The sequence below is a fragment of the Hetaerina americana genome, unplaced genomic scaffold, assembly GCF_022747635.1.
Source record: "Hetaerina americana unplaced genomic scaffold, ioHetAmer1.1.p SCAF_9, whole genome shotgun sequence".
NCBI lineage: Eukaryota > Metazoa > Arthropoda > Insecta > Odonata > Calopterygidae > Hetaerina > Hetaerina americana.
The window spans coordinates 74,591,245-74,608,070 of NW_027287538.1; positions in this window are offsets into that span (position 1 = coordinate 74,591,245).

Below are 16,826 nucleotides of genomic sequence, written 5' to 3' on the forward strand. Positions count from 1 at the left end.
TAGAAAGCGTTTGGTGCAACATTAAGGACTACAATGGCAGAAGCCTATTCGTGTGTTCATTTTATAGACCCCCAGATTTTAACACAGATGTCCTACACAAGCTTGACGAACAAATATCCACTATCAGCAGCAGACATAACAACAGTATTACTATAATCGCTGGTGACACAAATCTACCGCCAATTGACTGGGAAAACTACTGCGTGGGAAAATCTGCCAAAAACAGAGATTCATGCCAAGAACTCCTTCATATATTCACAAAACACTCCTTAGAACAAATTTTTAAATCGCCAACACGGGGAAAAGCATACTAGGCATCTTTGCGACTTCTATGCCCGAAATCATTACTAACATTGGAATAATAGACGGAATCAGTGACCATAAGGCTATTCTTGTAGAGTTAAAAACTAAGTTCGTCAAAATGAACAAAGAAAAGCGTAAAATATACCTATACAACAAGGCAAATTTTAACGGACTACGAGAATATTTTAAAATAAATAACCAGAATACAAAACAAAAACACTGACAACCAATACAGAGAAATTTGGAATTATTTCTAAAATATTTTACGCGAAGGAATGAAGACGTACATCCCGGCCAAACTCAAATGCGACAGTAAGGAACCTAGATGGTACAACGGGGAAGTCAGATCAGCATTAAGAAGGCAAAGAAAGCTACAGTCAAATTTCAAAAAGAGTTTAAAAAGTGACGACATCGTTTATGTGAACACATCCAAAGAGCAACTAAAATAATGTCGTAGTAAGACGAAAAGTATTACGCACAGCACTACACCCTTTTAAATCTAAAATGCTAAGCGAATATCTTGAGGAAAATCCAAAGTCATTCTGGTCCTACGTTGGAAAAATACAGAGTAAACGTCCAACTGTTCATTCTTTGAAGACGGAAAATGGAGAAATCATCACAGGTAGCGTGAAAAAGGGAAATATTTTAAACCATTTTTTCCAGAGCGTCTACAATAAAAACACAAACGCACTAAACGATCCTCCACACCCACCCGGGGAACACATGAGCGATCTTACACTGACCAAGCAGGGAATAGTACATCTGCTCCATAGTATCAAAGCACTCAAGGAACCTGGTCCGGAAGAAATACCTGCTAGAATATTAAAGGAATTAGCTGACGACATTGCCCCATTTTTACATATTGCTTTTCTAAAATCGATAGAAGAAGGCTCAGTGCCTCGCGACTGGAAGCTAGCCCATATAACTGCCATCTATAAAGGCGGCGAGAGGGATAAACCAACCAATTACAGACCCATTTAATTAACATCGATCTCTTGTAAAATATTGGAACACATTATTGTCACTAACATTATGAGATTTCCTGATAGTAGGAAAATACTAATCCACAGCCAGCACAGATTTAGGAAAAGTAGATCTTGCGAAACACAACTTGGTCTCTTCATTCACGGTATACTTAGATCGGGAGAAAACAACACACAAGTCGATGCAGTATTCCTGGATTTCAAAAAAGCCTTCGACAAAGTCCCACACAATAAACTGTTACATAAACTTAAATACTATGGGATCAATGAGAAAATTATTAATAGGATTAGAGACTTCTTGTCAAATCGCAGACAAATAGTAGTCATTGATTGGTTGTGCTCAACGGAGAGAGATGTTACTTCGGGCGTCCCCCAGGGAAGTGTAATAGGGCCTCTTCTGTTCTTAATATACATTAATGACTTAAGTACACACGTTGGTAGCAATCTGAGGTTATTTGCTGACGACACGGTGGTATACAGGGAAATAAGGTGCCAACTAGATCGCGAGCTACTCTCTAGAGACTTAGACAATATCTCGGAATGGTGCAATAAATGGGGATTAACACTTAATATAGATAAATGCACAGTTTTGAAATTTTGGAACAAAGGAAGTGAGGATCAGGATATAAACTACAAAATAGAGGGTTCAGTACTGACTACGGCAAATCAAGTTAAATATTTGGGGGTTGTTCTAACACCACGCCTTTCATGGGGAGCACATATCAGGACAATATGCGGATCAGCTTTAAAGAAATTTGGCTTCATAAAACGGGTGGTGGGGAAATGTAATGAGAAAGTTAAAGAGAGGTGTTATTTTTCTCTAGTTAGACGTCATTTGGAATATTCCGCAAGTATTTGGGATCCTTGGGAGAAGATTTGGCAGAAAGAATTAGATAAAGTCCAGAGAAAATCCGCTAGATTCGTTAAAAATTGTTATGATAAGAACACAAGTGTGACGGGTGTCTTACGGGATATAGGCTGGGAACCACGTGAAGTACGGAGAGAACAAGCGGGGCTTAGACTTTTAGAAAGGTTCAGAACAAACTAGTTTAACTGTGACACTGAAGGAATTCTAATGTCCCCACACTACTTAGGTAGATCAGACCACAAAGATAAACTAAGGGAGATAGATTCCAGGACAGATAGGTACAAATACTCATTCTTTCCCCGAACAATCAGAAATCATAATAGTAAGAAACCGAAGTCACTTTAGAAATATTAAAAACGTTGAATTTACAAGTCGGAACAAAATTAAACACTATAGAGATGTTAGGTATACTTTCAGGTGCATGTGTATGTAAGGTGTAGATTGAGTGTTTGCATGTGTGTGGGGTGTAATTGTTCATGCATGAATTTATGCCAAGTTTTTTTTTTTTGGATATATGATTTTGTGGTTATTGCATGCGGTTTTTTTTCTCTTTCTTTTCTAAATTACGGGTGGTGTCCTAACACCCCCCGCCACACGCCCTTGCGGCGGCTTGCGGGGTATTAAGTAGATGTACATGTAGATTTCCGTGCATTGAACTTTTCTGAATGCATCTTCGAGAGAAACCTGATTAGTGCTCAATAACTGCAGTTTTGGAGAATCATTACTTCAAATAATAATTATGATAATGGAATGACTGGTTGGAGGAAATTAATTTCTTTCCAGAAATGGTTATCTTCCATCTATAATTATTGAAAAAAATCTTGGAAGGAATTTCTCTAATTCAGAGGACATATGCAGGTTTAAAACCCATTAAGAAGTGAAAAATGTATTTTTACGCTTCGTGGCAGCTTTTGGATGAACACAAACACACACCTACACTTCTTAGCCTCTCCCGAGACATAACCTCGCCCCTCACCTCAATAAATCCGCAATTTAATTCCACATATATTCTAACTCCCAATCGATCAGATGTACTATACATTTAATCGACAGTTTTCCCATAATTAAGTCACTTTTTCTGCAAACGGGGAATGAAAAACGTTATTTTATTTAAAACCAGTGATTTTCCGATGAAAAACTCTCAGGGTCCGTCCCTTGGTCTTCGTCGTCGGCCAAAGGGTTTCCGGATGTCAACCCAGGCGTGAGAATGTGACGAATTCAACGCGTCACGCGCAGTTTAATATTTATTTGTTACGGTTGGTATGACACCACCATCCTAGAATCAATTCGTTGCCAGCATTGAATGTGTTCGCAACAGATGCTGTTCGACAGTTATTAACTAAAGGAAAAGAAGCAAAAAGCTCACAAATTCCCCTATTCGGCTGGAATCACCGAATTCGAAAAAGGGCGCCGCTTCAAAGAGGGAAGCTTGACATTTAGCCATTCATTAATAAGAGAATACGGCCAAATCATTCCTGAAAATATTAAATCATTCAATACAAAATTAATGTGACAGAGTAGGATCGCAGATTTCGAACCCTGAAGACATGTCATTTTTTCTAATAGTTTTCAAACGGACATGGTGAATACTCTAACGTACCATAATACACCAAGAACTGCATATCCACGAGTTTTTATTCGTGTGGAAATACGTATTTATTTGCATGCAGCCTTTCACATTAAAACGTAATATACTGGTATTCTAACACCCCCTGCCACAATCCATTGCGGCGGCCGGCGGCCATATTGCGTAGATGCAGGTGCTCGCAGAGGGGGGACTTGGTTGAAGGGTGAAATGGGGAAATGTTTTGGATGGGGGTTCATGGACCTCCTGCTGCAATTCGTGGTTCATCGTTTCTATTCCCACAACAGCCCCCGACCGCCCGTCCGCCGCCCCCCACCGCATCCCTCATCGTCCCCGGAGAGCATTAGCCTCGCACAACAATCGCCGCGTCCCGTCACGCCGATTGAGTGACGCCCTCATCTCAACAAATCCCTCCATACTCCCCTCATGCGGAATCGTAGACTAACCAATAGCAGGGTTCTTCCGTCAAATCGTTTCCTGCTGCATTATTTGTGGTCGTTATGAACATGGAAGCAGTGTCACCACACTATTGGATGAATTAGAATGGGAGCCACTAGTTGACTGTTGGTTTAAATAAAGTTTATATTTACTGCGTGAATTTGAGGCAAGTCAGTTATACGAGGGTGCTAAAGACATATTACAGGTTCCATCTTACTATGGTGGATCTGATCATGTGCGTAAAATCAGGGAGATAGACAGTAGAACGGATAGATTTAATATGACATTTTATGATCGTACGATTAGAAATCATAACCGCAGGAGAGAAGGAAATAATTATTATTGGCAGTGCACATAGTTTGACGGTAGTTTGCTAGATCTTATATAATAGACCCATCTTTTTAACATTTCTCCCGCATATTTTATTTTTATTTATTTATTTTTTCAGTATAAGTCCGAAAACAGCACATTTTGGCCTTTACATCGAACTATTAACAACGATAACAATGGTCACATTTACAAACACCCAAGCCCTAGATGGAGGAAAACTCACCCAGGCGGGAATCGAACCCGCGACCCTTGGTATGGCAGACGAGGACGTTACCCCGCCGCCACCGGGGTCGGCATCGTCGCATTTTGAATATGCGTACCCTGTCATTGAATATCCTTGCTTGCAAGTACCTTGTTCCGCGTGATTAACTTGGTTCGAGTGCATGATCGAACTGATTGAGGTGTAATGACTGTGATTGCGCATGCGTGACTGGCTCGTCACGTACCCTTGCGGTGGCTTAAAGAGGTATTACGTCGATGTTAATTCCCACAGAGATTCGCACATTAGGTAAGGATTGGAATTGCTAACGTTTCTATCTTCACTAAACGAGTCATTCAGAGAAGAGAAAAGTTTGCAATAGTTCACAATCGATTAACTAATATAGAAAATCAAGTATTTTCTAAGTAAAGGTAATGTTTTTGATTGATTAATGACACACACAACGTTTAAATTTGCTTTATACACAGCAATTCAGTGTCCTGCCTTGAATCCTGGGGTCCATCCTTATCAAAGACAGAACGAGAAGAGCGGCAGTTACATATCATTGATGAAAGACGTAGCCACAACACCCTCCCGTCAAATTAATCAAAGTGAAATGACGTGCGTCAAAGTCGTAGAGACAGGTATCGCCATTAATAGACAGACCACGTGAACAAGCAGACAAACATTCTACCCCTAAAAAAAACAATGTCAAGTATATTAATCGAGAGGAAAACGAACATCAACTAGGCAAGGAGAAAAAAATTTAAAAATTATCACCATTTCGAAAAAAGGCAATGGATATTAGCATAGTTGGACCTCGCAATTACAAAATACAAAGAAAATTCACAGCTAAAAAAGAATCTTATCATCTCAAAACAGCCTCATGATGCTGCTTATATCGTACAACTAGTTTCACCATTAGAAAGACTGAGTTACTTCTAGGAACTTTTTCTAAAGAATACCAAATAGTCTGGTTTGATCGAGGGCCCCTATTGTCAATTGTGTGATGTCTGAAGTTTATTTCTCATTTGGTGGGTGAAACAGATGCCTAACGCCATCTCTTCGGCAAAGAATCGGGGCACTTAGTTGCATAAAGCATCGTAGATGTCAATAAAAAATAGGTTTCCTGGATAGCTCAAGTGATTGAAAGGATCCGCCAGGTAAGTGGAAAGATGCGGGGTTCAAATCCCGGTCTAGGAAATCTTTTTACACTCGTGATTTGCCCGATTCCGCCTTCCCCACCTCTACTGTGTTCGTCATTATGTGTGTTCCTATCCCCTTTCCTTTTATATATTACTATGTGAATGAGTATTTGTTCACCGTTTGGCAGGGTTTCGTGTATATATATTTTCTTTAAGGTAATCTACCGGTTAAGGTCGGTTTTTGTTTGACACAGCTACTAAAAAAAAATAATTTGTGGCCCCTAGCAAAACACAACATCCTACTCTACATCAGGTCCCTCTTCAGCTCTGAGTACTTTCTTCCTCCCTTCATCCCGTCCAACATCCCTATCCTGTTCCTTCCCTTTCCTCGTTTGCCTAACATTCTCCCCTCAATTACAGTCTTCAACATCCCGCTGCCGGTCAATACCCCCTTCAGCCACTTTTCCTGCCTCCATAGGATTTCTCCCAACAAACCCTCTCTTCACCCACCATACCAAGTACTTTCTCGTTTGTTTTCTCCTCTGTCCATTTCACCTTCTCAATTCCTCTCAACACCCACATTTAAAAAGCCTCCAGTCTACGTCTATCCTGCTTCAATGACCACGTCTCCGCGCCGTACAAAGATACGCTCAATATCAGAGTCTTTTCTTAATCTCCTTACTTAGCATCCCTGTCATCAACTCCCTCCTCCTTGTGACAGCATAGTGCAATTTTTCTCCTTACGTCCCTACTACTTTGAGCGTGTTGATCCAAAATACTTCCTAGATACGTAAACCGTTCTACCAGCTCTAGTTTTTGCTCTCCTATTTTAATGTCCAGCTTAGCCTTATTCTTTCTAGGAAATCGAATAACCTTAGTTTTATTAATATTTATTCCCATTCCATATCTGTCGCACTGAATTTCCAATTCACTCAGGAATGATTAAAACCCCTTGGCTGACTGGCAAACTAAAGCTTGGTCATCAGCAAACGTGACTGATTTTAGGAATTCCCCGCCCACCTTCATTCCTACCTCCAGTTCTTCCCATGCCTCTTTAATCATTTCTTCTGCATACAGGTTGAACAGCAACAGTGATAATGGGCAACCCTGCCTTACACCTCTTCCTAACACTGCCCATCCGAACTCCCCGTGTCCCACTCCCACTTGAGCAGTCTCAGACTAGACTTAGACTCCTGTCCCTTTAATCTACTCCTATTTTCTGCAATACACTCATTAGTTTCCCCAACTCATTCTATCGAATGCTTTTTTGAAATCTACGAAACAAGCAAATACCTCCTGGTAGTGTTCTATATTCCTCTCAATTAATAATCTCATTACTGCAATGGCATCACGCGTACCTCTCCCCTTCCTAAACCCAAACTGATCATCCCCTAAGTAATCATTTGCCCTACTCTCTATCTTTTGTCATATCAAACTTATTGTTCTGTAGTCCTCACATGATGTAGCCTTTACCTTTTTCGGAATAGGAACTAAAACTGATCTCACAAAGTCTTCCGGCCAGATTCCTTCCTCATATATACTACGAATCAGCCCATATAGCTTCTTCCTCCTAAATTTTCCTAAACATTTCAATAGTTCCGCGGGAATGTTATCCACCCCACGACCTTATTTAGTTTCATCTCCCTTAATGCCCTTTCTATCTCATTGTCTAGTATGCCTGGACCTAAGCTGTCTTCCTCAACGTCATATTCTTTTTCAATGTCTAACTTTGTTGGTCTAAACTCTTTACAATACAGTTCTTGTACATATTCCTTCCACCTCTCTTGGATCTTTCCTGTGTCAACTATTATCTTAGCCGCCTTATCTCTAACTGTTACCATAGGACTTCCTTTCTTACTTGCCGATGAAAGGTTAACTTTGCTGTACAGCGCACCAATTTCCCCCATCCTCTGCAAACTTTCCATATCCTCGCACTGCGTCTACCACCATGCTTCCTTGGCTTCATTAGTTTCCGACCTCAATTTATTATTTAACTCTTTGTTCTTCATTTTGCCTAACTCTGTGATTACGTTCTTCAATTTTCTCATCTCATCCATCTTTGTAATTATCTCATCCGCGATCCATGGTTTCCTAGTCCTTTTCGAATTAACGGTTCTAATAGTACCTTTTGCGGCTTACGATAAATGTTTTCCTGCAGGAACACACGCGATTATGACCTCGAACTGTTCGTATATCCTATCAATCTTTTCCTCCGTATGGGTCTCACGGGCATATATACCTGAATAATAACCAAGTCCGTCGGTTTTGCTTTTGACTCTTTTGTCTCTACTAGCAATATTCTATCCGTTGTCTGTTTAATGTTGACTGCGATTTTTCCTACGTATTTATTTAACACTATGGCAACCCCTCGTTGGCTCTCGTCCCCGCCGCTGTATATTATTCTATAATTATCACTTTAGTAATCCCCGCTATCTTTCCATCTCACCTCGCATAGATCTAAAATATCTATTTGTCTCCTTTCCATCTCTCGCTTAACATTCTCCAATTTCCCTGTCTTCAGCATTGTCCTAACATTCCACGTTCCTATTCTAACTAATGCGGTCTTCTTCTCCTGGGCCTTCTGTCCTGCTGCAGCCGGTTTTCCTTGTAAGGGTTTCGCGGGATGACGACTGCGGGAGCCTTGCCTCCCCCGCTGCCGGGCACGATGCACGGTCAATTGGGCCGGGCCCCGTAGTTGGCAGAAATCATAATCTCTGTACCGTCCATCATATTAATCTTGGGAATGATAATTGAGGTGGTTTCCCGTTGCCTTCCTCAATAGTGCTTTTAACGAGACACCATCACTTACTGGCCGCCCACTGGGGTCAGACGCCAATTCAGCCGCCTCACTGAGAAACAGACGCTGCATGGACTACCTTTCGTTTGGCTCCTAGCCTTCGACCTATCTGGCATGGGTGACCCTACCAGGAGCAATAATTATTACTCCCGCCAGCACAGCTCCAGGGGTCATCGGAACGCGCAAGCCATTCCACCATGTCAAGGTTGTAGTCCGGGGAGGGCGTGTATATATATATATATATATATATATATATATATATATATATATATATATATATATATATATACATAGATGATTTCGTCGACGTAACACGTTAGTGTAAATAGGACAGCAACAAACAATATAGAAACACATAAAAAATATAGAAGTAAATCTTCCGATGAAGACGGAGCAGAATTCCATCGAAATGATCAAGAAATAACGTGTTGGTGATTTTTTTATGTGTTTCTATATTGTATATATATAAACCATTACCATAAACACAGTAATCAACCCGAAGGTCGGTTTAGTAGGTGATGGTAGAGTTCACCCAGTACTAAGCCCGACAGCGTGTGAAATTCACACATCAGGGTAGGGGGGCCAGTTCCTTTCCCTGTGCCGGTTATGGTTTCCCAGGAAGACCTGGTACCCGAAAAATCACATAGCTTGGGTGGATCTGCAGGGCCTCAGAGTGTCTTGCCTGGGAATCGAACCCGGGACCCTCCAGTCAGGATCTGCCCACTCGACTCCGGGACCCACTGTATATATATGTATATGTATATATATATATGTATATAAATATATATGAATATATATATATGTATATAAATATATATGAATATATATATATATGTATATAAATATATATGAATATATATATATATATATATATATATATATATATATATACACAAACACATCAAAACGTTTTTAGCGTGCGACTCTGACAACCTATGTTTCGTATTTTGCCTCGCCAGTTGTGATTTTTCTTATATCCCTGAGTTTTATTGCAAAAAATTGATTGAGTGGTTAGTCGTGTTGCCGCCATTTTTATTTGCTAGCGCGGAAATCCACCATAAAATGTCGACTTAGACTCACTTTGAGAAGACATGAATTCTTCAAAGGGGAAAAGATTGCTTACGAGGTCGTTTGAAACGGATGCGAAACCCTGTTGATGGAGAAACTAGCTCACTTTAAATTGAGGAAATCTGTCCAGATCAAGAAATGTCTTTCGACGATGACCGACCCTTCCGCAGCCATCACTTCAGAAAAAATGTAAGCTAGAGAGGGCTTAGTGATCTTAAAAAATGTTTCCATGAATACTGCCCCAAGCTTTCATAACTTGAACCCCAATTGATCGTTTTACCGCCTCATTTGCATTCAAATGCTGGCGAGAAAGTTGAAAGAAGAACTGACCGACCGTTTGACATCCATCTGCTTGAAGAAATTTTCGATGGTGATTTAAGTACGTCCATGCTTTACGAGTCTACATTTAGGAATTTTCAGATATGAAACAGAGTTGTCTTCAATCCGCGATATGCTCTAAAATGAATTAGCGCATTTTATTGGTATAACGCCGGTTCAGAATGATTTGTATCCTACTAGAGAGCTGTTAATGATAATAAAGGAAGCTTATTCAGCATTAATTTCAACACTAACACAATATTTTTAAAAATTGAAAGGAAAACCACTTTCAGCTTAAGAAGCGTCTTTTTCAAAATTTAATTGAGATGTTTCGGTAATACTCAGGTCTAGGTGTAATTGGGAAATATCCGGGGATTCAGAAAGATAGCAGTTAGACTATCTTATGGTGAGACACAGATGTAAGAACAATGTGAGTTATTGGCACAAATGTATTTCCAAGAATGAATGAATATTTTGACCATGAGTTGGCACTAATGAAATGTGAATAGGAGATTTAAGAAGATAGATTAAGGGAGACGGTTAAGGAAATGGAATTCAGAATCGTGTAACTGAATGACAACAAAGGAGTGTAAGCGGTCCGTAGACCAAATCCATATTTGAGCAAAGGGAGAAGGGAATAATAAGAATAAAAATGGGAAAATATCAAAGGCTGTGGCAGTGGACAACATTTCCGGAATCCTACTTAAAGGTTTAGGAGAGTGTGGGAGGACGAATTTTTATGGACTTATTCGTAGCATTTATGAGAGAGAAATTTGACCGGAAAATTCCGTCAAATCAGTCTTAGTTCCTATATGTACTAATCAAGAGAAAGGCAGCGAGGACTATTGAGAAATAGGTTTGATTTCGAACGCAGCTGAGATGGCACTGAAGACCAGCAAAGAGAAGGTGGAGATCAGGGCAAATTATTACTCAAGGGATTATCATTTTGGGTTCATGGAGGGGAGAGACACGCGTGCTTCCATAGCTGTAATGAGGCCTCTAATGGAGAGGAGTATGTAATTAATTCAGGATGTATTTGCTTGTTTCATATATTTTGAGAAAGTCTTCGTTTAATTGAATTGGTTAGAATTAATGAGTGAATTTTAAAAAATAGGAGTAGATTGGAGGCCTTGGATAGGAGTGGATGGGGGCCTTATTTGAAACCTGTACACTTATCAGACTGGTGGGAGGAGAGTCTAGATGGGCACTCTTAGAAAGAGACGTGTCCTACATCACGAGTGCATTGGATGTGCGATATACATCCACGTAATATCCCGCGAGACGCCGCGACACATCTGACGACTAAAAGGAGAGGTGTTGCGTATTGTGTTTACGCCGAGTCGTTACGCAGCAGCAGCTGTACGTGTATTAACCTGTTCGTCGCCGCGTGCAACGGCAGCAATGAAGGAGCTAGGGGAACAGCGTGTGTGCGTGAAATTTTGTTTCAAACTTGACAAAAGTGCTACGGAGACGTTTGGAATGATTCAGCAAGCTTTTGTTATTGAAGCTATGAGTCGAAGCAGTGTTTTGAGTGGTACAGTCGTTTCAAATAGGGCTAAACCACGACAGACGAAGATTCGCGAAGGGGGCGGCCTTCCACTTCGGGAGACCCCAACCAAGTCAATTTGGTGAACAATTTGGTACAGGAAAACCGCCCTTTAACTGTTAGGTGGATGGCCAAGGAAGTAAAAATTAGTTTAGGATCCTGTCAGACAATTTTGACAGACATTTTGAGCATGACGCGCGTCGCATCAAAATTCGCCCCGCGGGTGCGTCGCCCTAACGGGCCACGGCGCTGGGCTCACACGGACAGACTGATCAGGACAGAGTTGCTTGCCAGAACCGGAATTTCCGTGATCCCGCATGCACCCTACTCTCCAGACGTGGCTCCATCAGACATTTTTTGTTTCCAAAGTTAAAATCAACCTTGAATGGGCGCCGATTCGGCTCTATTGCGGGCATGAAAACTAATTGTGCGATGGACCTGAAGAGGATCCCTAAGGCCCTAATAAAATAAATATTGCTACCTTGTGCATGAAGTACATGTTTATGAAACCATGGGAACAACTGGAAATTGGAATTAAAGTCCACGGGGTTTACTTAATTAATTGAAAGAAGCGGTAAGAAGATTGAAAGCGGGTAGTCCAGGGGTAGAGAATTGGACTACTGACCGGAGGGTCCCGGGTTCGATTCCGAAACAGAAGTACTCAGGCGTTTATTTCTAAACAGAACGCAGCTGGATTTTCCGAGTAGATTTATCAAAAACGAAATGTGTTTGCATTTCTAATAAATACACGAATTAATGCAATGCATAATTAATTCGAATGTAAATTTTTCAATTTATTGGAAACTGTTTTTGCTATTCTTCAACGCCTTTACATTTGTGGCGAGTTCTACATGGCTCATGGAGGCGTCAATCAGAATAAATTTTGCATTTCAGACACGAGAAATATCGAAAAAGTGTAAGTCATACATTTTTATGTAATTGATTAAATTTTCACTACATTCTAAGGTGCATGTTTATGTTACCTGATAGTGTTTATATTTGCGCGCGTGTGAGTCTGATAGGTTTATGGATGAATATATACGCCTATGTGGGTGTAGGTTTGCATAAATATGTCGGGTTTGCATGTTATTTTGTTTTCTTTTACGGGTGGTCAACCCACACCCTCTGCAGCACGCCCTTGCGGCGACTCGTGGGGTATTATGTAGATGTAGCGATCCATCTACAACAGCATATAGTATATTCCCTTGGAGCTCAGATAGATCTCGAGAAATCATAATTTTTAGTGGAGGAGATTTTGCTGGCAATTCTGTCTTTAAAGGGACCTAAATAATTTAATAATCCTGTTGTTACCAATTGCGTTAAAATTACGAATCACAATAAACTAGACCACAGAAAATGCGGACGTCAGTGCTTTTACTTGACAAGCTGAGACGCACATCAAAACGAGTAGTAAATCTTTATACACGTTTTTTTCTCTAAATAATGAATTTTTAGTGTAGAGTAACATTGTTCCTATGTTATTTTCAGAAGCAATTGTTAAGGTAAAGCATTATATTAAGAGTCACTTTGAAAGAGATGGTAATACTAATGGCATCTATCTGAAAAAATTAATGCATTGTAATTCAAATAACTACTATCATACTGCCATCAAAAACCTCATTTATGTTCCAACAAAGTAGTCATCCAACGGTAGTTTAGCGGGAATACTTTGCCCACATAAGTTCCTATTCCAAAAAAGGATTTAACAGCACCATACCGGCTTAAATGTAGAATTTTTGAATTCATCGTATATTCTTTTTATCGCTTCATATTTTATGGCAGACGTTTTTCCTAAAAATCGAGAGCAGGCTCGGCATTATCTCAAAATGTACGTGAGAGTGATCTTGCTCTTGGCCTTGGTGGATTAGATCGAACGATAAACCAAATACTCTTCCGCCAATTACAGAGATTGACCAAAGCATGCACCGTGTTTGCAGAAATACTTCAACCCACGTGAGCCAAATGGCCGAACTGCACACTTTCCTCCTTATGCGTTCCAAAAGACCAGAGTACGAGAATAATGGAAACCGAAAAAAAAAATTCAGTATGGAATCCTGGAAGTGGGAGGGCATTGTAGGGGAAGGGTTTGCCGGGGAGGTCGGGGATCCTCCGTAAGGTCAACACAAAGATTTAAGCGGCTTATCCCGTGGGAAACGCTGGAACGAAGTCACAGGGCGATAACATTCTCTCGGGAGAGTCTGCGCCGCTCACCTACCACTCACTCAGTCACTCCGCCCTATTGCGGCGGCCGTATCGGTCCCGGCCACACACGAGGCTTTGCACGGAAGGGCGGGGGGGGGGAGAAAGGGGTGGCTGGGACGTGGGGGTGGCAGGGGGGGGGGGGAGCGAAGTAAATGCTTCCGCAAAGTGCGAAAAGTTTCCGAGTGGGTCCGTGACAATGTGAGGGAAGGGGGGCGCGGAGGTGGACGGGGTTCGAACGGAACTCCATCCCATGGGATGTGAGTTGTGGGAACGGGAGCAGGGGGTAGGGGAAGGGGGGTGACCGACCTCGTTCCGAGTCGAGAGGTCGTGAGAGAGACATGAGACGAGGACTTCATGAGGGTGAAATTGAGGATCTTGCCTCCCGCCGACACGCTCACCTATATAATAACGCGTAACGCCGCCCGCCGAGGAGAGGGAAATATATTTTTTTAAATTTGGGATGGACTTAAACTTCCACGCCAGGGCATTTCCCGAATTCAAAGAGATTTTCGTTATAATTTGATAAGATTTTGTAATAAGATAGGAGAATTATTCCTTTGAAACCAATTTCCACTGTTTCTCAATTCATTCTTGAAATATATCTCGTATACGGGTCGCTATTTACATTTAAATAAGTACTCTATTAATAATATAAAAAGTAAGTCAATGAAATTGTTATTTGTTATACAAGAATCAATTGGACACAATTTGGCCTACCAAGGGAACATCTACTAGCTGGCCTAGCCTAAGTGCCACATAATTAAATACTGATGGCATTTTTTCCTGCAAAATAAATTATCTATATCAAATCAGAAATGAAAGAATCGCATTAGCATTTTAATCGGCATAGGTTTTACTCTTTGCCGTAAACAAAGTGTTTTGTCGGGACTAATTTAAGAAATGACAATTTTAAGCAATGAAGTTGAATGGCTCCCCCGATTGCAACGATTGAACTAACAAGGGATTTCATACGCTGCTCTTTGTGTTCAATTTTCTTCAACATTTTACGCTCTGAATTTTAAAGTCCCGCCGTCAGCCAGATACGAATGAAATTTCATTTTATAAAATACAATAAAGCGCTGGTAATTGTCAGTAAATGTTTAACTGCAGGCATGGACTCCGTTTATATTTATTTTGTTTCTCTATGAACACATCTTATTTTCCCACACCTTTAGTGCGAATGAGTTAAGAATCATTTCTTATGGTTGACACAAAATTACGTGGATAAAATGAATAAAAGATTTTCGTCGTTTATGTTTCACGCAAATAATCATCATTTAACGGGCGAACAAGAAATTGGGACTACAATTTCCGGGATACAACTTTTACCATGGTAACTAATTCGCTTTCCCCCCTCACGGGTGAAGAATGGTCGGTTAGATGGAAGCCGGCCTGAAGGACACTCGGAAGGGAGCAGGGGCGCGAAGGGAGTAAACCCCATCCCACGCCAAAGCGATGCCACTTCAAGGATTGGCTTACATGCACGTTCGCGCCGAAGAAGAAAACGACTCGAGACTCGAACACGGGTCGCCGGCGAATCCGTGCCCACCCAATGGCTCGGTGAATGACTGCGTGGGGGAGGGGAAAGAGCCGTAACAAACATTGCACCGCCCCTGACTTGCCCAGAGAAACCCGATCCTTCGGAGCCATGATGAGCAATCCCGCGTGGACTCGGCAGGGGAACAATGCGGCCCGTGTCATTCGTCCGCGATGATGTTAGCTCCCCGCAGCGGGAGGGAGAAAGGGGGGGGGGAAAGGGAGCCACTTACCTCGGATTCTCCGCGAAAGAAAAACTCTCCCTATGGTCTCGGATGCAAGATAACTGCTGACAAAAGAGGTTGCTCAGCGGATTTCATTTCATACTCGGGGGCCCGAGTGATGAGAAATTTCAATTGCATTTCTGACTAACTCCGAGGATCGCACCGGGCCATTACGTCGAGGGAACACGGAAGGGAATGGATGAGCTCGTAGAATTCAGTCTCGAAATGCTCAGGTGACGGGTGTGGCGGCGGTGTGGGAGGGGGGAGGGACGGACACATTCGCCGCGATCACGACCAGAGGAGGTTGAGGGCGGAATGCTAAGGCGCGGCGCCATTCTAGGCGATCGGCAACACGTGTGATGATCACGTCTCAGTCCAACCCCGTCGCACATACCGGTCGATTTAATTTTAGTCTGTATGACAAAGATTAGGCACCAGAATTTTCATCATTACGGTATGCAAAAAGGTAGAGGAAAGAAATAAAAAATTACTGCACTATTTTGCAACACCCTGAAAAGCCTTCTCTTGGAAAATAGCTCGAAAAATTACAAACATTGGCATTGAGCATAATATTTACACGTTCACAAATCCAGGCGTTGCATGCATAATAATGGTAATTCAGGTATTTCATTTTTAGCGTGGAATTCACTCGGTGAGACGGCATATTTGCAGGAGAAAAAAAATTGGTGAAAAATAACAGGTTATGTGTAAGTAGTAAAATAAGCGATAATATTTTCACATGAGCAAACCGAACCATCCATTTCCACGAAAATGGGCTGAATTCACAATTAGCCAATCCTAAAAATTGGAATAAAACCGAGATTATGAGGGCTGAAAAATGAAAAATAAAATAAAATTCTCTAAAAATAAAAAAAAAATAAAAAATTAAAAAGAGCTCTAAGTGAAATTTGAAAAAGAAATCATCGATGATCAAAAATGATACCTAGAATTTTAGCATTTATATCTTTCCGCTTTTGATGCACTGAACAAAAGAGTTAATCTTAGGTCACATTAAAAATGTGAATTTCAACAAAAATTGCAAGCACCTAAAATATCATTGGGAATAATTCATCGAGGACTTTTCAAAACATTTAAATGCTTTGAAAACGAATTATTTTTCGAATAGAGTCAATACTAAGACTAAATTTGATGAAAAATCAGCTACCATGGCACACAATGCCATTTAATAGCTGTGTTATACCAAGTGAACAAAGCCTTTCATGGGAATAATTTTTTCTCAGGATACTAAATTTCAACAATGAAGTAATTTCGTACAGCCTAGGT